This window comes from Lissotriton helveticus, chromosome 3_2 (genome assembly GCF_964261635.1).
Source record: "Lissotriton helveticus chromosome 3_2, aLisHel1.1, whole genome shotgun sequence".
Taxonomy (NCBI): Eukaryota; Metazoa; Chordata; class Amphibia; order Caudata; family Salamandridae; genus Lissotriton; species Lissotriton helveticus.
Genome location: NC_136062.1, coordinates 398757928 through 398783488, shown reverse-complemented (window position 1 = coordinate 398783488; position 25561 = coordinate 398757928). Strand labels below are relative to the sequence as shown.

Below are 25561 nucleotides of genomic sequence, written 5' to 3'. Positions count from 1 at the left end.
GCAAAACATGTAGGATGTGCCCGCCACTGTGGCGGGCACATCCTAATTCCCCCTACGGTACCCCCGGGCGGTCCCGTTCTCCGTTAGGGTGGCGGGCGGACAAAGTCGCCCGCATCCTAGTGTGCTCCATAGTGTAGTCTTCCTTAACGTTGCAGATTACACACCACCAGACATTCTGTCCTGGTGTAATTCTATTGGAGTATTTTTTGTGAAATATACAACAATAATGTACCAAAGAGACCGATTGGAAGGGCCATCTTCAGTTGCACCAAAAGGAGCCCCATGTCAGACCAATCCACGTAAATAGTGCAATAAAAAGAGCAGTTGTGATTGGGCTCCCTCACAGTGGCACTGAAATCCAGAAATTTAATCCCCATATGTCAGGTAGTGAAAAGTACATTTTCCATTCTTCATGAAATATTATTTCTTTTAGTTTGATAAATTTACCTGCAAACCCATATGGAATAACGCCACAGCAATTCCTGACAGAAGTTTCAAACACAATTGTATTGTGGTTCACAAATGAAAAAATCATCTGATAAAAGCGAAACTAAAATCCCCCACAACTGTTGAATGACATGAGGTTCGTTTACCATTTTAGACAGTGTTCCAAGTGAAACACATCAGTCTAATATGGAAAATATTTTGTCTGCTCAGGTTTACGTGGTGACTCTGACTAGCGACTGAGTCTACCCAGTCCTTCAGGGACTCCAACAATGCTTCCCTTGATAGGCTGCCCAAGTCTCTCTATATATTACTCTTGTTGGTTGTCTCCCTGACTCTTTTAATTCTTGGTGACTACCTCCTGAAACTTGCCATATCTCCCTCACCAAAAAAAGGCATACCATCAACTCACTCCTTTAACATGTGGTGATCATGGATGTGCATGACCTGTACTCTTGCCCATAAAGAGATATGTGTGAATGTAATTGTAATAATGATGTATGATGGGTTGAAAAAACATAATGTAAATAATAAAGTAGTGTCTCTCTCTCTCCCTCACCCCCTCCCAGTGTTCTAAACGTTCTACTTATGCATTGATCATAGAGTCCTATTTTTCTTTTAGGTATGATGATATGTTGGTGGTCCCAATTATTGGAAATACACCTGAGGAGAAAGATATGAAGTGTCGGATGGTACAAGCAATGAACGACTATCCCGACTCTTGTGCTGTCTTAGTCCGCCGGCATGGAGTCAGTGTTTGGTGAGACACTTGGGAGAAAGCCAAAATCATGTGAGTATCCGGTATTAAGGAGAATGCCATGGTAGTAAGTAAGAGTGGGAAGTAAGCTTGGTTTAATATTTGTTTCCTGAGTAGGTCGGTCACCTTAGTCCAAACCAACGGCCTGATGTCTGTCCATGAACATCAACCTTTAGCGGTAACCATAAATCAAAACATCAGAGCCTAAAACTTCAAACCCACCTGTCTAAGATTGAACACCTTAACCCCTAAACGTAAGCTCATTCATCAAGGTTAAGCATAAACATGTGAGATGTAATTTAAACTGTTATGCCCAAATACTTACTCTCTTGTAGGAGATCCAGATTAGGGATTAGCCTGTTGGTAAACTCATAACCCTGAATGACTAAACTTAAAACTGTGTTCCCAAGTCTAAACCAAAGAATTTTATGGCCTGATTGAGAGTTTGGGGGATGGAAATTTATTTAGTAAAGGCAACAGAGTAAAGTACTCTGTCGCACTGAGGGAGTAACCGTACCCACCAAATTTTTAGATGTCTGCCGGCTCATCAGGCATCACTTACTTGCTTGTTCAGAAACTGTCATCACAGCCGTTTTAGCGTTTTTGTAAATTTGAAAGTTTTACAAATGGCTCTGTGAACATGGCGTTGGTGTCTTGGGAGGCACTTGGAAGAATGCCTAAATCATGTATGCATCAGGTAAATGGGAGGATGGTTTGTCAGCAATCAAGGTTGTGAAGCAAACTTGGTTTAATAATTGTTCACTCAGTGGATCTTCATCTTAGTCCAAACCGCTAGCCTGTTTTTAAACACCAACCATAAATATAAACTTCTGAACCTAAAACCTCAAACCTACCAACCAAAGATGACATCCCATAACCACTAAATATTAGCTAAATCAAAAAAGCTAAGCATAAACATGTAGGATATAGCTTAAACAGCTAAGCCCATACACTCACTCACTTCTATGAGTTCAAACGAGGGGTTAGGCTTTCTACCCCCTGTCTGATCTACTAGAAGTAAAGCCTTAGTCTAAAATTGCAAACTTACCCCCTTGGCAAACTCTTAAACCTGAATCCATAAACTAAATATTATGTTTGCAAGTCTAAACAAAAGCAATTTATGACCGAAATATGACATAGCTGTGCGTCAAACTTTTAAACTTGTTTTGTTTCCAAAAATAAAATCCCAAAGTGAAATTTTCTTTTTATGGAAAAAAAATAACCTACACACCATAGGAGGTTTTTCTCATGGCGTGGGGATCATGTTGCAGTATTTACTGCCCGTTATTGCCAGGTTATGGCAGTGACTGACATAGAAACTGGCCATATCATCATCCACTCTAAATAAGAAGGGGGGAGGCTAATACATGGCCACACCAGCCGAAGTGTCAGGTCTTATCTTCAACCAGTCAGCCAAAACCTTGGCACTGAACCCCCTGTACTTAGTCCCCTCAACCTACGTCTACATCTAAACATCTTTACATTAAACCCCCGTCTCTTCTACTTTTGAACTTTAAACTAAAGCCTACATTCTTTCCATAGCCCACAAATCCTTGATCTGGATTATTTATTCCAAAACCATTACACACATTATATGTGTGTAATTAAAAAAAACCAAATAAACTTTCAAGTGTAATGAGCCCCATTGAGTTTATAATAAATAATATTGGTCGAAACACTAGCAACATCTAAACAAATAGAATACAGATTAGAATGTCCAATGTAATTGGATGTTTCCACCATCACCTTAGCACTGCCTAGTCATTCCATATTATAAATATTGCTTATTTAGACTTGCATGTGATCCTGACTTCTGATAGTTGCCGTCTCTGCCTACCATTCACTACCTACTGCATACAGTCCTTGTGATTCTCTAACAGTGCCCTATTAAAAGGCCTTAAAATGTCCTAGAAACTGCTGAGGGACTATGAAAATACTAATAGATTAATGCTTAATGCCAAGTGCATTTGAGTTCCTTTGGACAGCGTGGAGCTCCATTCATCTGGAAGGTGGGAAGGAGTTAGTTTCAGCCGGGACATGTATTCGTCTATTTGCATGGAATTTTTGGTTAAGTTCTAACAACTATTCTGTTTTCCCTTGAAGGTGTGAATGCTATGACTACCTTTTTGACATCGCAGTCCAGATGAAACAGCATGGACTGGATCCCGCTGAATGCCCAACTGAAGAGAAAGGGATCGAATAAAGCTACAGAACACTCGCATGTCTGGACACTTTATTCCTGTTTTGGTGTGGGTCTTTTGGTGGAGTCAAAGATGGATGTTTCATGCCCCCTTCATTGTATGTCCTCGTAGCACATGGATTCATAAATCTAGGATGTGGATATGGTTTGCCCAAGATATTGGACTTCTACATAGAGGGCCCCCATTTCCGTAAACAACATGCACACTCCGGGGGAGTGTAGGATTCTGTATCCTGATCAATAGGTTTTTGTAATGGGAAATTATGGTTTTCCTTCCCCCACCCTGTGCATCATGATACCTTCTTTCTCAAGCCATCAGTTGCACACTTTTATTCTTATGGTTAGACCAATCTTACAAATTGTCTTAATTTTGTGCGACTCCCTCGTGAAGTGTTTTGTCTCAGAACACTGTTCAATACTTAAGCATGGATGGGGGTAGAAGTACTGCTCCCAATTTTGAGGTGTGCACACTTTTCTTTGGACCAAAGACGGTCCTATTCCTGAATCACCATTATTCAGTGAAAAAATTCATTCGAAGTACTTATTTCTTGTAACATTTTTCTGTGTAATATTTATTCATGATAATTTCTCATTCAACTCGTTTTTTTTCAAATATCAGCAGATTTCATTTTTTAACGCATTTCGCATTTAACCCAATGCATTTCGGGTACAAATGGACCCTTCGTCAGGGGTCTCTATGGAAAGAACAAAGAACAATTTTGAGCCCAAAGCTATGTTCATCGTGATGCAAAAACCAATACAATGCGAGATACAAACGATCACTTAAAACGAACATACTAACCCGTCTACAATTCAAAGAATATAGCTACAAGTCTCGTGATTTATGTGCATTATGTATCAATGGCTCTAAACAGTTACACTCACTGCATCACTACGAAAATCTAAAGCGAATAAAACATGTGTACATTTCTCGGTTATTTTCAAGTCGGAACGACCAGCGTTCCGTGTCAGTTACTCACAGAAATGCTGTGTTTCAAACCGCCTCTCCTTCTCACCAATAGCAACCTGGTTAGGATCACGTACGATACTCTGTCTTTAATGTGAGATCTTATTGGCTGGTTACGCGGTCACGTGACCGCGACTAAGTCCCAATATTTACATGTATATATCGTTTAAACCAACTGATGTGGTCAATGTGAACCCACTGGCGCTAATACATTTCGTGACAGTCTCTTACAAAAATACTCAATTGTTTACCATGCTCTAAACTCGGACAAAATTCCATCGTGTTTCATATGTTAATTTCACGATCTCAAGACTACTAAAACTCAAAACATACTGAATTTCAGACTGAGTTTCTAACATTGACATAATTACATTGCATTTAGCTTTTTACAACGGCGTCAGGGTATGTAAACATATGGTGATTATTAGCTCAAGTCACGGTCCTAATGTATCGGCCATATTGGAATGGAGTGTAACAGTGATACTTAACACATGCTGTCATCATCAATGACTTTTGGTTGTACTGTAATTTACAAAATAACCCTGGGATAACACTATTCGCCGAGGCTATTACAGGACCAATCAAATGACTATCTCTTAATTTACAAAAAACATGATAATTCCAGTCTGTCATTAAGCCCATCCGGCTGAAGACTTCCCATCTTTTTTATCCAGAAATATTCTGATCTGAGTCTCATTTTGTGTGTGTCCACATCTGGGCGTGCAGCAACCACTTCTAGTATAGTGTAACGTAACTGGGAAATGTTGTGTCCTGTTTCTGCCCAGTGTGCTGCCACTGTAGATTTCAAATTCTTTTGACGGATGTTACTTTTATGTTCAGTGATTCTTACCTTTATCTTACGTTCGGTTTGCCCAACATACAATTTCCCACAAGGGCATTTGATCCCATAAATCACTCCTTTTGTATCACACGTACTTGAATGTTTTAATGGAATCGATTGACCGGTTCTAGGATGTGTAAAGGACGATCCAGTTATTACATTATTGCAGTGTGTGCAGTTTTCACATTTGCGCATACCTTTGTAAATTGTCTTGTTAGATTTCATTTCTTTCCTTTCCAACAATTCTTTTACATTTTTGGATCTGTTGTAGGCAAATGTTATTCGTTCTGCAAACAAAGGTTGAAGATCAGGTTCTTGAGTAATGATAGCCCAATGTTTCCTCATGATGTTGCTGATTTACAATGACTGCATAGAATATTTGAGAACACACACTGTGAGTTTTTGGTCAGTTTTATCTTTTTTAGTAAGTAGAGACTCTCTAGTCATGGCCATGACTTTATTTTTTGACTCTTGTAAAAGTTTATTTGGATATCCTCTTTTTTCATATTTTTTGATCTGTCTGTCGATAGCGTCAGAAGCATCCATGGCATCCGATGTGATCCTTTTGTAGCGGATAAACTGAGATAATGGTAGATGTTGCTTCAAAGCTTGATGGTGAAAACTTGAGTAGTGCAATCCGCTGTTGCGGTCCGTTTCTTTTATATGTACATTGGTACATATTTGACCATGTTTTATGGATACTTTTACATCCAGAAAGGATAGTTGATGTTGATCAATCTCATGTGTAAACTTGATTCTTTCATGTATCACATTCAATCTCTCGATGTTTGCTTCCAATTCTTCTTTCTTCCCTCTCCACATGATGAAGATATCATCTATGTAGCGTTTATAGACCATCAGGCCAATTTTCCAATCTGGATTCTGTATCCTGATCAATAGGTTTTTGTAATGGGAAATTATGGTTTTCCTTCCCCCACCCTGTGCATCATGATACCTTGACATTTGAGTACCTCTATTAGTAGAGCAAAAAGTGTGAACAAACACCGTTGTACTTGGGTACCACAGTCCTGGAGTCGGGCCTACAATGTTAACCTATCCTGGATACATTTTTTAATGTTTTTTTAACTGGAAAATGCAATATTTAATTTAAAAAACAAATATAGTATGCTAACAAGAAGGAACTGCTTTTTGAGTGCTTCATTTGGTCCAGTACATAATTGCCTCTTGTTCAATCGAAGTTTTGCTTGAGAATATTAGTTTGAATGGAAATTTAAGTACCATACAGTGTGTTGGAAGAGGTTCCGCCCACACTGCGTAAAGCAGTAGAGGCAATACAAGTGCTTAGATTTTGAAAACCATTGCTAACTAGTGTGTACTTAATTGCCACAAACAAATTTGTTGGAGAACGGAGTTATAGAGATTATAAAAGAATTAACAATTTTCTTATATTTTCATCCAATTATTACTATGCCTCTTTACTGCCCTTCAATTAATGGTCCCACTCTTTCCTTAGTGGACCCACAAGATGACCACTGACAAATCGTAGTTGTGAGTCCAAGGAGATTAGGGAATCTTCTTAGCATGGAGTGTCATTGAATCATGTATATTTTAGACAGACTGAAATAGATACCTACTGACTGCTACAGATGAACACTTCTAGTAGTGGGGGGCTGAGAACGGCCCATTTTATTGTGCATGTGTGTTATTGACACTTTTAAAAATCAACTCTGCTTAGCGCATTGGAAGTGTAGTTATTGGATGCCCAACTTTTGAACCCGCGGGGTCTCCATTTCAGCTGTAATATTGGACTGTGCATCTAACAGAGTTGTACTAGTGCCACCCTTTGGAAGCAGAAATTGTTGGCTGGGCCACTGCATTTTTGAGTGTTATGGACCACGGTTGTGTAGTTTTAGCCCAAGTATTGGTTACTGCCTTAAATTCCATGAGGACGGCTTCCAAGTGCAGATTATTTGGTAGTCTTATAGCCAAAGTCTTCTCGGTCTGGGTGATAGTGAGACTATTGATGATCAAAACATGCACTATTCTGACATCTGTACCCCTCCATGACTGTCTCGATAAGGTGATGTCTTTTATGTAGTCTATTTCGATTTGCCTGAGGTCAAAACAAATGTGTAGTCTTTAAAAAATAATTAATACAATGATCTCCAATAGAAGACAACCACATGGTGCTTTGTTACTTTTACAAGTGGCTGCTCTCAGCATCCCAAAGTAATTCACTTTGCACACCAGGGGATAATCTGGCCAAAACACATATAAAATCAGGGAGCTCTGCTATTTTAAAGATTCTATGGTAGCTTGGGGTGAACATTTGCTTGGATTCGATCTCAAGAAAGAACATCTGATGCCTCCAAAGCATGGAATGTTCTGCGCTCAGCATGGCTGACATCATGATTGTGTTCTTGACAACCAAACAGCAACTGTAATTTGTAACTTTCAGATTAATCTCACAAATTACATAAATTCAGAGGTGAAACATGTCTTACAGAAATAGATTGCTGACTTTGATTCATTACTACTTCATTTTGTGGAAGTAGCAGATAGGAGTCTACAAAGAGTGGGTAAACGAATTTGTTTTTAATTTCCATTTGGGGATTTGTAGCACTGTTTATCCCATTATAAATTCAGAATAACACATCGGAGAATGCAAAGAAAAACCCTGGACAGGACGAGCTGCTGACGCATGACTTGGTAAATGTGAAAGCTTTCAGGACTAGTTAAGCCTGGTTCACTGTTATATGCTGATTCAGAGATGCATGAAGAAAAGAAACTTAATAAAACGTTAGTATAACTGGAAAGTAAGCTTGTTATGGGTTGAGGTGAACAGGGCTTGATTTACATTTGGAGGCGATTGAAGCACTGTTAATAAAGTTAATAATGTAGTCTTAAAAGTGCTACACGACGCAATATCCTCTAGCCTATTCTGATTAGTCTGACCATTACTTTTCTGTACCCGGCATGCTCTCCCATTGTTCAACACAGTATTAGATGCAAGTGTGTTATGGTAAGTCATGAATAAACAGAGATGTCCTTGTTAAGCCATTGGCACAAGCACAATGAGCTGCCTCAGAGTCTGGTATGTTCTTTGTTGCAGAGCCCCCAAAGCAGCTCATGGGCAAATATTGGTGACTACTATTTCTTCTCACCGAGGAGACCACCAGCAGTGTTGGGTTAATGGCGTCCCTTCGCTCTTGTGGTGCTTTGCATCTTCTTCCTTTGTACATACGTGGATATACCCCTTAAGTTTACTTATCCTATCTTTAGAAAAGAAATCTGTTTGTTGTTTCAAACTAGGCTTACCATAATTTAATACATTTTTGTCATATTGTCTTGTATTTTTATTTGATCACATCATAATGCATTTTAAAGGAATAGACAAATAAAACGTATAAATTGTTGTATCTTTATAAATCTATAGTGGGATGAGTTAGTGATTGCAGTGCCAATATTTTTATTTTATTTTTGTTAACAAACGTGAGTGTTCTGCTTTCTGCCGAGCAGTGGTGAAGTTCGTCCAACAAGAACATTCAAGGGTTTTACTGTCTAAGTTAATCAGACTTGAGCCATGTGCACAGAGAGATGGGTTGGATGTAGGCGAACCAGTAGTGTTCTAGATGTAAATGTAAATGTAAATGTGTTGGACTTGTAAAGCGCACAGCTGCCCGTAAGCGTCCCGGCGCTAGATCTACTGGATATGAACACTGACCTCTTATTCGTTAGATTGAGTTCCTCAGTGGAGTAAATTATCTTTTTGCAGTCCTCTCTGTTCCACCACCTTGAATATTGTTGGTCAGCGTGGTAAGATCTAGATATGGTTAGTCAGCGATGGTGCCAAGTATACCAATTTCCCGGTTAATGTAATATGGATATATTTACGGGCTAAATGCGGTTATTATTTAGCTTCCCTAGTCTGCTGCCCTCATGCCTCCCACCTATTTGTTTCCCACTGGTTACAAAGCCGCCACCAGTTTTTTATTTTTCTCACTACCTGTTGCTACTTCCTTATTTCCTGACTGCTCATTTGTTTCATTTTGTCCCATTATCTTTGTGTCCCATCCAAGATTTTTCCTCCATTGTTAATGCTCCCCCCGCTTCAGTTTATAACAGGCCACTGAGATGAGAATCCATCATAATAGCTAAGGTTGTAGCACAGAAGAGTAAATTCGCCATCCCCATCTCCATGACATTTTAGTAGCAGGTGGTTTGGGCAAGAGAGTTGCAGGGCAGTCAGTGAGTCAATGATGACGCAGTTTCTTTTACATTCCCATAACGGTGCTCATTTTCAGAGGCACCGCCGTAGGTCCACCACAAAAGCATGCCAGACACGAGGAAACTCGTAATCTGGTGGTCGATGGGCACATAGGTTTGCCGATGAAGAAGCAGACTGCTGTCATGACTGTCTGCTCCCATACCGCAAAACTCGTAATCAGGCCCCCAGAGCAGTAGCTCACTAACTGTGCGCAATCAAAGTCAGCTAGGAGAGAAAACTCAACATTTGGGTAGAGCCAAAGCCCCTCTCTTGGTAGTTTTTCTTAAAGCTTTTTCTGTAGATCCCACAAGATCGTCAAAAGCTGCACTGACCTAAAAATGGCAAAGAATCCTTTTAAAGGTTAAAGAGTACCTTTTTTTAAGGTAGTAGCAATAGAGCTAAACAAAAAAATGAAGGAGGAAAAAGGGAGGGGGGAAGTATACTGTTGATATACGTCCATATCTGAACAAAAAGACAATATGAATCTGAAAAAGAAATATTTAAAGGTACCTGATAATAAAGTAAATAGTACAATTCAAAGACGAGGAGGTTACAGAACTTCTTGGGTTTCGGGGCAGGAACAAAAGATGCCTTTGCAGACTTATCAAGTAATTGCGTAACTGGTATCCATCAGTCGCTGTGCTTTAAAACAAGATATATGGCTTGCATATATGCAGTATCCAAACCGTGATTATGACAGACTGCACACCACCACGCTTTGGCGGACAACTGGGTAGAGTCTTTGTAATTTTGGGTGATTTTCTGAAAAGCAATTGCTGATAAAAGATACAATATTCTGATATTAAAAGAGCAGTTTAACCAATCATCATAAGCACTTCCCAGAAACACTTGTCGCAAGAAAAATTAGACATTGGAGTGAAAAATAAGATTAATTTGACACCAAACCTGTAACCAAAAATTAGCAATAGAGAAACAAATGAAAAGTAAATGTTTCAAATCAGCTGGTTTTGCAGAACTACTCCGTCAGGTATCTGGGTTACACTTATGGAGAAGTTTCGCTGTCATGAAAAGTCTATTATAAATTAAGAAAAGTGATTGTGGTGTGTTGGCTGCGTACGAGAATTTTCTAATTGACTTTTAAATCTGTCTCCAAGTGCATAGAGATAAAGTGATACCAAGATCTTTTCCGATGCCAATTCAGTTTTAGGCTTGGATCTGATATTGGAGACAACTCGTAAATTTGCATATAAAGAAGAAGCCCTAGGATGTGTGTGTAAAAGAACAGCTAAAGGTTTAGACACTAGAGCAGAAGGAGAGGATTTGAAGTGATTGTGCGCTTGAGATATTGATTCTTGTAAAAGCGCAAATCTGTTTGAGAAAAGGGAATAATTTAATCGTGATGAAACAATTGGTTCACCCAAATTAGGCTTTTAATTCTCCAAGCCTGCGAGTAAATAGATCTTCCCTTTATTTAAATAAAACAGTTATTCCAAATAGTAGGAAGTAGGAAGGAGAATAAATCAGTCGGCTGGTAAGAATTAATAGGAGCTATTAAATTGCACGTATTCTTAAATATAGGAGTGGAACATTTCTGAGGCATTCGTGTAAAGGATAAGTATTTGTGTAATGAGAAAGCAAATCGAAAAACACGTTACAAATCTACCCATAATGAGGTGTGAGATGATAAGGAGTCAGTCCAATGAGCAGATTGGCGGAATAAAAAGGATTGTACATAATGGACATAGTCAAAGAATTTAATCCACCTTCAATCTTGTGAAGTTTCAAATTAAGCAATGACATACAAGGTTGTTTGTTATTCCAAAGAAAGGTAGATAAGATAGAATACATTTTTGAATAACATTTCATAGGAATCTTTAAGGAAATGTTCGAGAGAATAAAAAGAATAATGGGAACCAGCAACATCTTGATTGAGTTAAACCGACCCCACCAAGACAAGTAAAGAGGGTGCCATCCAGACGTCAAAGAAGTAAGTCCATGAATACAAGCATCCATATTAACAGATATGGAAGGAGAAAGAGACTGACTAAATTGAAGGCCAAGATATTTAAGTTGTTAAGATTGGCAAGTAAAATTTGACAAAGAGTAATCCTGCTTGAAAGTGAATTTATTAAGAGATAAAACTTCACAGTTATCAGTGTTTAATTTATAACTAGAAACAGATGCATAAGAGAATACATCTGAAGAAAAGGCGGGAAGAGAAGAAAGAGATTGGGATAAAAATTAGAAAATACCATCTGCATAAGCTGCTAATTTAACTTGCTGAGAATTACAAGTAACTCCATAAATATTCTTATTTTGTCGATCCTAGACAAGAAAGGCTCTAGTACCTGGTTAAAAGGAAACAAAGGGCAACCTTGACGCACACCTGTATAAAAGGAGAAAGAGGAAGATGTCAGAACATTGACACTGATAGCTACTTGTGGAGAGGTGTACATAAGAGAAATAAGGGATATAATGCTTGGACCAAAGACAAACCAAGTAAGCATATGAAACATATAAGACCAATTCTCACGGTCAAAAACTTTCTCTGCTTCCAAGGTAATAGCTGCCATAGATTCGGACATATTTGATGCCTTGGAGATAATATTAGAAAATAAACGTGTGCCATCCGAGAGATATCTCCCAATGACAAATCCTGATTGCTCCTTTCCCAGAAGGCCAGAGATGAAAGGTTCGAACCTTAAGGCCAAAGCTTTAGAAAAAACGTTATCGTCCAAATTAACTAAATAAATGGATCGATAATGTATGCAGTATTGGGGCTCTTTCCTTTCCCTTGGAATGAGACAGATAAGGGCATCTAAAAATGAACCTAAAGGGGATTGAACAAAGGAATTCATAAGTGTATACAATTTAGGGAGGAGTAACTTAGAGAAGTAATTATAGAACTCCGCTGTAAAGCCATCGGGTACAGGAGCTTTATCTTTTTTGAGAAAGAGGAATGCAAGATGAAGTTCAGATTGGTTCATCTCCTTCCAGAGAAGAAAAATCAGTCTAAGAAGAATTAGTGTTTTGAATGGAAGATACATAATCCAAAAAATCATGGATTAGAATCTGGTGTATATAGGACATTGTAAATGTTCCGAAACTGAGCTACAATATAAGTATCTTTATGACAAGTGAGGCCATTGTAATCAATAGTTGAATCAATGAATAATTTGCTTTGTTTAATTCTAAGGAAATTTGCCAATGTTTTCCAGATTTATTTTGGCCCCGCAGTATTTAGCACTGGACTTCAATAGATAAGATGCAGCATTTTCAGTAGAAATCTTACTAAACTTAAGCTTGGCGTTATTCAGTTGCGGTACTAATTGTTGTGAATGAGATATGCAATAAGAATGTTCTAAGCTTTTTATTTCATATAGAATTATTTTAGATTGAGTGCCAGGTGATCACTTTTTCTTAGAGACAAAATTGATTATGAAATCTCTGGCAGAGGCCTTAAATGCATCTCATACATTATGAAAAGAGATGCATTCCATCTGATGAAAAATAAAATATTCCTGGGCAAAGGTAGTGAAAGAGGCAGTGAAAGTAGTATCTAATTGAAAGGAATTGCTAAATCTCCATCTTTGAAGTGAGGTAGATTTGGGTAAAATAGCCACACGCATGGAAACTTAGGATGGTCAGTGATTAGAATAGACCCAATATCCACCAAATGAAGAGATTGAGTAAGATGATTTGAGATAAAATAATAATTAATTTGGGACTGTGTATTATGTACTGGTGATAAATATGTATATTCTTGTAAAGTCGGATTGCTCAATCGCCAGTCATCAGGCAATGATGATGTAGTGCATTGTAGTGCACTTTTTCGCAATATACAGGGACAATGATCGCCTATCAAGGAATAGGTCAACTGGTATATTTTAATCTCCTTCAAGAACCAAATTATCATCAGGGCATTGCATGAGCTACTGTGAAATCAAATACCAAAATTGACTATCTCGAGCCTTAGGGCCATAACCATTAAAAAAAACAATAGAAATTTTATCAAGGACAATTTAAGCAACAACCATCTTCCATCGTCATTTTTTTCAAGAGATACCAACTGGACATTTAGAGATTTATAACATAAAATAAGATCTCCAGGTTTTTCTATGTCCCCGGCGAGAAAAAACCCTCACTAACCCACCCTTTAAGTAACTTCAAGGTTTTGGTTTAAAAAATGTGAGATTCTTGTAAAAAAGCTGTATGAGCATTGAGCTTAGACAAATGTGTTAATACCCGCTGCCTTTTGATTGAAGAATTCAAACCTCTGACACTGAAGAACCGGGTTTTCTTAGAACCCAGCGGCGTCAGGGACACGCCCGAAGTCTGCGGATTCCCCTGTCCTGTCAAACAGAGACACGGAATACTTCTAGGTGGCGTCAGAGATCAAATTTATTAGCTGCAGCTAGTAACAGTAAACCAAGCAATACAACACGGTGTACAACTCAGGAAACTGCTCAATTTTCGTAGAGCAAGACATCTTCTTTTATGCACAATTTCAGTTCATTACAAATGCACACCCACTGCGGTAAATTCTGACGAATCAAGTACATTTTACACACATTATTACATTCCAAAAAGCTCACTTTACATCGTACCAACCCACAAGTTAATTATTAGGACTGTCCCAAATTCGATTACCAATAGCCGGACAAACCCATAAATATTCATATTCGTTTCATACTCTCCCCTGAGGCGGAAAGCCGGGGGATCTCTGCTATACTCTTTGTGCTTTTGACTGTGCGCTGTTGACTACAAATAGCGTTTTTAGAGATTGTACATATTTTAAATAGATCGTTTTTACAATTATAGCCTTACCTCGGCGCAAGATTAGCGTCGCCCCGAGGCTGAACACAGGCTCTTCAGGTCCACAGCGCTTTTGTTCCCCACGCGCTGACACATCACTCGACCCACCTCAGCAGCCATCTTGAGCGAGGTAAGGGTTGCGGTGTAGTGGTTGGACCCCTCCCGCCCTCCCAGAATACTTAAGGGGTGGAGATTCCCTCTCGTGCAAATTCATATTCGTTTCATACTCTCCCCTGAGGCGGAAAGCCGGGGGATCTCTGCTATACTCTTTGTGCTTTTGGCTGTGCGCTGTTGACTACAAATAGCGTTTTTAGAGATTGTACATATTTTAAATAGATCGTTTTTACAATTATAGCCCTAATCTCGGCGCGAGATTAGCGTCGCCCCGAGGCTGAACACAGGCTCTTCAGGTCCACAGCGCTTTTGTTCCCCATACGCTGACACATCACTCGACCCACCTCAGCAGCCATCTTGAGCGAGGTAAGGGTTGCGGTGTAGTGGTTGGACCCCTCCCGCCCTCCCAGAATACTAAAGGGGCGGAGATTCCCTCTCGTGCAAATTCATATTCGTTTCATACTCTCCCCTGAGGCGGACGGCCGGGGGATCTCTGCTATACTCTTTGTGCTTTTGACTCTGCGCTGTTGACGACAAATAGCGTTTTTAGAGATTGTACATATTTTAAATAGATTGTTTTTACAATCATAGCCCTTACCTCGGCGTGAGATTAGCGTCGCCCCGAGGCTGAACACAGGCTCTTCAGGTCCACAGCGCTTTTGTTCCCCACGCGCTGACACATCACTCGACCCACCTCAGCAGCCATCTTGAGCGAGGTAAAGGTTGCGGTGTAGTGGTTGGACCCCTCCCAGAATACTTAAGGGGCGGAGATTCCCTCTCGTGCAAATTCATATTCGTTTCATACTCTCCCCTGAGGCGGAAAGCCGGGGGATCTCTGCTATACTCTTTGTGCTTTTGACTGTGCGCTGTTGACTACAAATAGCGTTTATAGAGATTGTACATATTTTAAATAGGACGTTTTTACAATTATAGCCCTTACCTCGGCGCGAGATTAGCGTCGCCCCGAGGCTGAACACAGGCTCTTCAGGTCCACAGCGCTTTTGTTCCCCACGCACTGACACATCACTCGACCCACCTCAGCAGCCATCTTGAGCGAGGTAAGGGTTGCGGTGTAGTGGTTGGACCCCTCCCGCCCTCCCAGAATACTTAAGGGGCGGAGATTCCCTCTCGTGCAAATTCATATTCGTTTCATACTCTCCCCTGAGGCGGAAAGCCGGGGGATCTCTGCTATACTCTTTGTGCTTTTGACTGTGCGCTGTTGACTACAAATAGCGTTTTTAGAGATTGTACATATTTTAAATAGATCATTTTTACAATTATAGCCCTTACCTCGGTGCGAGATTAGCGTCGCCCCGAGGCTGAACACAGGCTCTTCAGGTCCACAGCGCTTTTGTTCCCCACGCGCTGACACATCACTCGACCCACCTCAGCAGCCATCTTGAGCGAGGTAAGGGTTGCGGTGTAGTGGTAGGACCCCTCCCGCCCTCCCAGAATACTTAAGGGGCGGAGATTCCCTCTCGTGCAAATTCATATTCGTTTCATACTCTCCCCTGAGGCGGAGAGCCGGGGGATCTCTGCTGTACTCTTTGTGCTTTTGACTGTGCGCTGTTGACTACAAATAGCGTTTTTAGAGATTGTACATATTTTAAATAGATCGTTTTTACAATTATAGCCCTTACCTCGGCGCGAGATTAGCGTCGCCCCGAGGCTGAACACAGGCTCTTCAGGTCCACAGCGCTTTTGTTACCCACGCGCTGACACATCACTCGACCCACCTCAGCAGCCATCTTGAGCGAGGTAAGGGTTGCGGTGTAGTGGTTGGACTCCTCCCACCCTCCTCCCCCTTTCAAATGTATAAAAACGTCAGACCATCCCGTCCGCGCAGCGGGCGGGCGCGCCAAAGGCAAGCCCGTCTGCGCCCGGCCGGGCCCAGGGCCATAACCCCTGGTCGGTCGCCGAGTATTCACAACCTCTCATATTCGCGCACGACCTTATTAGAACTCCGACCATTGCACGACTCAAGCTGTCCAAGACTAGACCCTTCAATGGCTTTACACGATCTCATTGCGCCCTGCCCACACTGCAAAAGTTCCATTCCTTTACACATTGCTCCCGCTCACCCCAATCAGTCAACCACTATCAAAGAGGACACCTTTGTAATGGCACTTATTAATGCCCGTTCACTATGCAAACATAGTCCGGAAGTAGCCGATCTCATTACTGATTATAAATTAGACATTCTTTTTGTCACCGAAACTTGGACTGACGAGTCGTCAGAGCCAGACTTGGTCACCGCAGTACCTAACGGTTACAAAGCCTATCGGCAGGATAGAGTAAGGAAAAGAGGAGGTGGCCTGGCCATTATAGCCAGAGATTGATTCACTGTTAGAACCACCCCGATCCCATCCACTTCTTGCGAAGCATTGCAGTTTGGAATCAAGCTCTCCTCCCTTTTCAATTTTAAGGGAATACTGATATACCGCCCCCCAGGAACAAAGACCGGCTTCCTCGCTAACATCAGCACAATAATGGAAACTTTAGCCACAGAAAACACATTTATGGTCCTAGGTGATCTGAATTTTCACTTAGAACAAGTTAATCAAGCTGATACGTCCTCCCTCATAGCGGATATGGAAACACTGGGGCTAAGACAATTAGTCGCCTCCGCCACGCATTCAGCAGGCCACACTTTAGACGCCATATTCTCCAATGTAGACGGTCTACAAATAACGGACATCCTACCGATGCCTGATCATCATGCCATATTTGGTAAAATCACAACTAAGACTCACCTAAATAAGAAATCCACCTTAACCAATCAAAGTTCTTTCAAAGATTGGAAGAACATAAATAAGATAGAGCTGAAAACACTGCTGGACAATACTCTTCCAATGGTGACCACCGATCCCAATGTGGCAACACTACAATTCCAGACCTGGCTCGCCCATGCAACAAAGCATACAGTCCCCATCAAATCCCTGTCCAGGAATAGATCCAAACCGACCGCTCCATGGTACACTGATGATCTAAGACTACAAAAACAAAGTAACAGGAACATGGAAAGGCATTAGAGACAAACTTATGATATGGCAAGTAAGAAAGTTTATAAAGAATCATTGGCGCTTTATAAATCCATGATCATAAAAGCAAAAAAATTATTCTACACAAACCAAATTGACCAAGCTAAAAACTCCAGTAAGCGACTGTATGAAATCACCAAAACATTGACAGGTAACGCCCCGACCTCATTCCCCCTCCGTCACTAGCACTATGCGATGCCTTGGCGAAATTCTTCTTCACCAAGGTGGACGATATATATCAAGCCTTTACCTCTAAACCACCTATGGTGAACTCGGCCCCACCCTGCTCACCCCCGGCAAATGCTTTTACTAGTTTTCATACACTTACAGGTGACCACATAAGGACCATCGTCTCAACTATCAAAACAGGATCCGCTCTTGACCCCTGCCCTTTCTCAGTCCTCCCACCAGTTATGGAGTCCATCATCCCAGTGTTGACACAAGTCTGCAATTCCATACTGTCATCAGGGATCTACCCGAATTCGTTAAAAAACACCTGATTAAAACCTTTATTAAAAAAACCCTGCCTAGATAAAAACGAATTGAAAAATTACAGGCCGATCGCCAGTCTTCCTTTTTTAGCTAAAGTGGCTGAAAAGGCCATGAACTCCCAACTATCAGACTATATTGAGAGACACCGATTGCTGGATGACACACAATTCGGCTTTCGGAGGTATCATGGGACCGAAACTGCCCTTATTAAGGCAGCAGACGATGTCAGGGCTATCCGGGACCAAGGTGGGACAGCAATCTTAGTACTGCTGGATCTATCAGCGGCTTTCGACACGGTCGACCACAGCATCCTGGTCAACCGTGTCGGAAAGCTGGCCATTTGTCATTCTGCCAGAGACCTGCTTGCCTCCTTTCTCGCTGTCAGAACTCAAGCGGTCACCCTTGGACCTTTCCAATCTGCTCAACTCTCGCTGCCATGCGGGGTTCCCCAAGGCTCATCCCTCAGTCCGACACTATTTAATATCTACGTGTCCGACCTGCCAACGTCATCAGAGCATATGGGATGAGCCTAACATCTTATGCGGACGACACGCAGTTGGTATTGGCCATCAAGGGTGATGGAGGAAAAGTGGCACAAAACTTCAAAATCGGAATGCTTGAAATAGCAGAATGGATGGCTACAAACTGCCTCAAGCTCAACTCAGAAAAAACTGAGGTAGTCATCTGTGGACCTCTTCTCCCAGCATGGCCATTGTGCTGGTGGCCAGCAGCCTTTGGTTCACCTCCCACTCCGACAGCCACAGTCAGGAATCTGGGAGTCATTTTTGACGAAGGTCTCAGTTTTATGGACCATGCAAACAAAGTTGCAACTACGGCCCATTTTAAACTGAGAATGATCAGAAAGATTCGCCCCTTTCTTCCGGAGGCAGCAACTAAAACATTGGTTAGTTCCTTAGTTTTGTCATCTCTAGACTACTGTAACGGTCTATTTCTTAATGCTCAGGTCCGGGTCACAACAAAGTTACAATCAATACAGAATGCGGCTGCTCGCCTGCTGTCTGGAACGTCCAAATTTGATCCCATATCTGAAACGATAAAGCAATATCATTGGCTGACGATTCAAAATAGAATAAAGTTTAAGCCCTTATGCATAGTCTACAAGTCACTCAACAATCAAGGACCGCATTCTCTTAAGGACCAACTGAAACCTTACATACCCTGTAGACAGATTCGCTCCTCCACCTTACACCAACTAGTGATCCCACGATCAAAAACAGTGTCTTGGGGTGACCGCCGCTTCCTAGTGGCTGCACCCAAACTATGGAATACTCTCTCTCAAAACATCAGGACGAGTTCCTCGCTCTACCAGTTCCGCAAACTTTTAAAGACATGGCTGTTTAATCAATGAGACTTCGAGTATGAATATGAAACAGATGAATTGTTAGCGCCGAGACGCCTGCGGGTATTCGCCGCGCTCTACAAATGTCAAAAATAAATAAATAAATAAAAATAATTGAAAGCACTACCCATGTAATGAAAAGTCATAAGAAAAGGAGCAATTCAGATGTTGAGTAGGATAAGATATGTGCAAGAAACTAAAAGTTAACGATATCCTGAACATTGATTGCCAATTTGAGACAACGATCTACTAGAGAAATTGGCTTTGTGAAAGGGTCAGTTTCAGGTGACGGGGTCAGCATCTTGCAGTTCACTCGCAAGTCGAAAAGGCCAAGTTAATATGTACATGAACAACGAAGCCCATGCAACTTTGTTCGTTCGTTTACTTCCACGGCCTATGTGAGGGCAACACAAAATGGCGTCTCGAACAACGCAAACAAAATGGATTCCGGTCTCGAAAACCACGGAACCTCAGACCCTCCTTTTGCCATTACGTAGGCAATAACCCAAACTCACGTCAATCTGAATCCAGGTCTATATCTATTCTCATCAGATCATCAAGGTGTTGCTTAACATCATCTTATTATCTTTCACTTCTCTCGGGACGGGTCTCTGCACACAGATCGTAGCACAAAGGCCACAAATGGCGGGACCACACTGGATGCATAAGCAACACGAGAAAAGGATTGCTAAAGCCATACCAAAAAACATCGGAATCTTCCACCCCCATTTGGACAGCAGTTCCCAAAACCATCCTATCAGCGACCAGTTCCCTTCGTCTACATGTATAGACAGCAGACTTATGCAACTTCAAGATGGCTAGGTACACTGTCGGGCGTTATCTGGTATGAAAACGCAGCAACTAGATCCGATCAATTTACATACTCCACCTCTATCTGCAAGTATAATACCTAAAACAAAACGGTCCTGTAATGTCATAAGGCGATCCGCTTGAAGCTCAGCTGTAATATTGCTAAGGGCACCTGCAGTCTCATTTATAGTGGCCTCAACCACTCTCGTAAGATGACGAATATTCCTACTATTGGCCAAAGGACCCCAAAAGGGTAGGAAGCCCTTAAAGAAGTCTCCAACTTCTTGTGCAACAGTATCTTTCGCATCGATAATACCTCTACCAAATCTTGTCTTATGGTAAACGAAAGCAGCTGTATATGTAGGGGGAAGCAAAAATGCCACATAACCTGTGCCTGAAAAATCAGATGGCAACCATGTATATGCTCTGTCGTAACAAACAAAATACGTGCCTTTGGCTGGCACGAACAGTGGAGATTTCTGGGACGTATAGACATAGGTGTGAACACACACACTCTTACCAAGCTGAGCTCTCGGGTTCTGACCATTGCCTTGCAAAAAAAAATGACCTCGATGGGGTACAATCCAAATAGGAGGAGACCTTTTCTGTCTCTCTTTTTCAGTCAAACTAATGCTATATCTCGTCTTGTTACAACCAACATATGCTCGTACCTCATCTTTAGGGATTGCATTATACGCATCGATATCTCTAATCATATCGACTATTCCCCGTTTCAAGGCATTATTACTCACATTATCTTTAACGGAACGTACAGGAGATGCTTCATTCGCATAGATAAACATTGCTTGAAGTGCCCATACTGACCCATTAGGCGAAAAAGGCAAAACCAAATATGGCATTCCCTTATCTGTCGTATGTGGCATAAGACCACAAACCCAACAATTCGTGGAATTTATGACTAACTGATGCTGATGCAACATCTGTATAAACGAATTGCTCACAAATTCTGATTTTCGTGTCTGTTCATGTTCAGGCAACAAATGAAACACATGTGGAGAAACAGTAGGAAAAGAAAGAGTAGGTTTGGACGTAGATGCAAGCGTCTGTTGTGTGACATAGAAAATCCAACCCACACAAGCTAACGTAATATTCAAAAACATTAGAAAACACAGTATTAAAAAACATTTGCTACGAATCAAGATACATATTCTCACTTTAAAATCAACTTTCTCAACACTCTTATCAGACTAAAAAAACTCCATCCTCTAACGTGCTGCTCACGGCTATTACCTTCTGCACTTAAGTGTGCGTCAAGATCGTACTAACGACCCTGAACCACAGACCTTGTGTCAATACGCGGCTCACCCCTTAAGGCTGTACCGCGACCCTGCAGCGGAGTCCGGATGGTGACTCGAAAAAGCAAAAAGCAAAAAAAGTTTCTTGATCTGACAAGGTGTAATTCACTATATGAAAAATTTCCAATTTTATTTGTCCATTAATCAGTCTTTCGCGGTCTTAGATCGTAGCGTTCTTTACCAGGCACAGTCTGGTCTCGAAAAAGGAGCTCTGAATTCGTCGTGTCAATTCTCATGTGCGGCGGCACAGCAGCTTGAAGAATGTCGTCATCTGCACGTTCTGACTGAGTCCATATCAAATGAGCATCACTAAAAGGTACGAATCTAGGAACTCTTTCACAATCGGAATCAGCTATTCCCTCCCTCACCCACTGATCATACGGTAAGGGCAAAGGAACTTTTTTGCAATGGGTGGCATGCACCCAGTTCTTTTTGCCAGCTACTCTAACAGCAGTCCGAGTGACTAATAACACTAGATGCAGGCCGGTCCACCTTGGCTCCAAATTCCTGGTTCGTTGAAAATTCTTGGTCAACACGTAATTTCCAGGTTGAATTGTATGGCCTGGATCTGTAGTAGCTGTCGGCAAACTGTCATAGACCTGTTGGTGGAGAACACGCAATTTAGCAGTCAAGTCATGTAAATAATCCACCAACATAGGGTACTCATTGTCGCTATATTTCTTGGGACGAGGCACACTCCAAACATTAGCCGGACGACCAAAAACTATTTCGTATGGGCTTAGTCCCACACGAGAATGCACAGTCGTCCTTGTTGACAAAAGAGCCAACAGCAAGGCATCTGGCCATGTAAGACCAGTGCTCGCTTGAATCTTAGCTAACTTCAGTTTCAACGTGCCATTATAGCACTCAACAAGTCCAGCTGACTGGGGGTGATTCGCAGCATGACATTTCTGATTAATTCCCAAACCAGCACACACTTTCTTCATGATCTGACCCACAAATTCACTCCCATTGTCCGACCATACAGTTCTCGGCAAACCAAATCTGGGGAAATACTCTTTGAGCAAAACCTTGGCTGTAGACAAGGCAGTATTATTCTTTAGGGGGTAAGCCTCTATCCATCTGGAAAAAGGTGCAAACAACCACAAGGACATACTTCAAGTTATTGCATCTCTCCATGTGAATGTAATCTAACTGTATCACCTCAAACGGATCTGTCGGAGGAGCAAAATGACCAGCTGGAGTTGGAGTTCCCTTTCCAGGATTGTATTTTAGACAAATGATACAATGCTTCACCACACTCTCAGCACATTTCGGAATTCCAGCATTCTGCCATACTGGAGCCAACAACTTGCATATTCCCTTCGAACAAATGTGAGCCATTCCATGAGCCATAGTAACCACTGGGAGCACATACGCATCTGGCAACAACCATCGCTGGTGCTCCGACAACTCAACCCAACAACCTGTCGAATCCAACATACCCGTACTTTTTCTCCACATACTCACTTCTTTCTCAGTCGCTTCAGCCTGAATCAACTTCACACTTTCTATTGGGTCTTCACACATTCCACCTGCCATGACCCATCTTGCGGGGCCTGCAACATACATACGGCTCATCATGTCTTTCGCCGTTTCCTTCGCAACTTCATCCGCAAACGCATTTCCTCGACCTACATCATCCACGACTTTCTTATGCACACTCCACTTCACAATTGCAATCTGCTTTGGGAGAGTAAGTGATTCCAGAAGTTCATTCACCAACTGCCCATGCTGAATTTTAGTGCCATGGGAAGTAAGGAATCCTCTCTCTGTCCACAAACGTCCAAAACTATGGGCAACACCAAACGCATACTGGCAATCATTATAAACATTCACTCGCTTTCCTTCTGACAAAATACACGCTCTAGTCAGTGCAATCAACTCTGCTGCTTGCGCAGAATTCTGTGCTATGCGTGCTGTTTCAACAACTGTATGCAAAGTTGTAACCGCATACGCTGCAGTCGTTTCACCATTCGGAAGCTTAAAGCATGAACCATCTACCCATAGGGTACCATCAACATTCGTAAGAGGAGTATCTTTTAAATCAACTCTAGCCTTCATTTCTTCCTCTGTACGAAGAAAGCAATCATGCTGTTCTTGAGCATCTGTCTCTACAGAAATCGGCAACAACACATTACATCTTTTGATGTGCACATGGCTAGCCAACGGTGTCAACTCATAACCTGACAGACGTGCATCAGTAAGGTGCTGTGTTTTGGTCCTATTCAACAATGTATCCACTGCATGTGGGACCATCACAATCAACGTATTATCCAATACCAAACCAGCAGACTGTCGGATAGAAACAGCAGCTGCCGCTGTAGCTCTCAGACAACTCGGCAACGCTTTAGCTACCGGATCTAACGTCGCTGAAAAATACGCACATGGACGTTGCTTGTCTCCAAAACACTGTGTCAATACTGACAATGCACAACCTTCTCTCTCGTGTACATACAACGTAAAAGGCTTGCTATAGTCTGGAGTGCCCAACACTGGAGCCGCACACAATGCATTACGTAATTCAGAAAAACTTTTCTGACATTCATCAAACCAAGGAAGAGGATGCGGAGTATCTTTAAGAGTCAATGCCAACAGAGGTTTCGCTAGTAGGGAAAAGTTTGGAATCCATTGTCTACAATAGGAAGTAATACCTAAAAAGGCACGTACTTCTCTTTGTGTAGATGGCACACTCATTTGCGCAATCGCTTGAATTCGTTCTGGGGTCAATCGCCGTCCCTCCTTCGACAAGAGATGACCTAAGTAGGTCACTTCTTGGCGGCAATACTGTAACTTCGAAGGTGTCACTTTATGATGAAGGTCAGACAAATGTCGCAACAAAGAAAGAGTAGCCTCTTTACAAATCTCTTCATCATCAGCAGCAACAAGAAGATCGTCAACATACTGAATAAGAGTCGCACCAGAAGGCAACACAAAACCATCAAACTTAGTTTTCAACGCCTGACTATAGATTGAGGGACTTTCACAATAACCTTGGGGAGCTCTCTTAAACCGGAAGCTTCGTCCTCCTAAAGAGAATCCGAAAATATCTCTACTCTCCTCGGCAATCGGAATGCTGAAGAAAGCATTCTTCAAGTCGATGACAGAAAACCAAGCAGCCAAAGCAGGAATCAGAGTCAACAAAGCAGTGATATCAGGGACAACAGGAAACTGTGGCACCACAATCTTATTAACCTCTCGAAGATCGATCACAAACCGATACACAGGTGGCTTAGAAGCATCAGTACGCTTAAGGACAGGCAAAACAGGACTATTGCACATATTTCCTCTTGTTTCTTCAACTACACCCTTCTCAATCAGATCATAGATAATCGCTAAAAGAGCTCTCTCGCCATCGCTCGATATCTTATATTGCCGAATACGAGGTAGCCTAGCATTCGACTTGAGGGTAACAACATACGGTGGAATTTGCAAAAGGCCAACATCATTTGGACCTGTAGCCCAAAGCGTATCAGGAAGCGAACGTAATTCCAGTGGAAGGCAATCTTTAGACAAATATATCGGAGAAATCACTCTCTTACCTGAGGTAAGGTGTACTCCTGAAGGAGAACAATGTAATGTCACATACAATCTTTTCAGCAAGTCCAAACCCAACAGATTCTCACCACAACCAGTCGTTAGAATAAGTGGAGCTTCCAATTCACAAGGGCCAATAGAAAGGGACAAGGGACTAGAAACCGGATTACGAACTGGGGCGCCTGAAAATCCTACTGAAACATTGGTCAAGCCAGACAAAGGTGCGCCAGGAAGTTTAGAGTGCATAATAGAACTCTTCATCGCACCAGTAGCCAAAAGAAAAGGTTCTACCACACCTGATGTAATCACTTTGACATAAGGTGCACTCTGGTCTACTGGAACTGACACTACTCCCTCACTTTGTCCTTGGCTATCCTAGTTATCATTATAACCAACACACTCACCTTCAACACAGTAATCCTCAACATAGTACTGGGCAGACTGACCACTCGGAACATTCTGTCTGTCAAAATAATTCGCAGAATTCTGAAGGGAAGAGGAACGCTCATTTTGGGGAAACACACCACGTCCCCTACCCCTAGGAGCTTGCTGAAAACCACCACGACCTCTCTGACCAGATACACCATTCACACGCTGTAGCAAAGCCGAGCAACTATTCTTGAAATGACCTTCCTCTCTGCAATAAGCACACTGATTAGGACCAGGAAAGAATCGCGG

General features: G+C 41.7%; 1 long non-coding RNA gene across 3 annotated transcripts in view; it reads left to right on the top strand.

Annotated features, from left to right (window-relative positions):
• LOC144826029 (uncharacterized) overlaps positions 1-8535 on the top strand; it is a 335744-nt gene extending 327209 nt beyond the window's left edge. For all 3 annotated transcript variants that reach the window (XR_013609674.1, XR_013609675.1, XR_013609673.1), the window contains 2 exons: positions 1067-1234; positions 3305-8535. This is a non-coding gene — a long non-coding RNA (uncharacterized LOC144826029). The remainder of the gene's footprint in view (positions 1-1066; positions 1235-3304) is intronic.
• The last annotated feature ends 17026 nt before the right edge of the window (positions 8536-25561 follow it).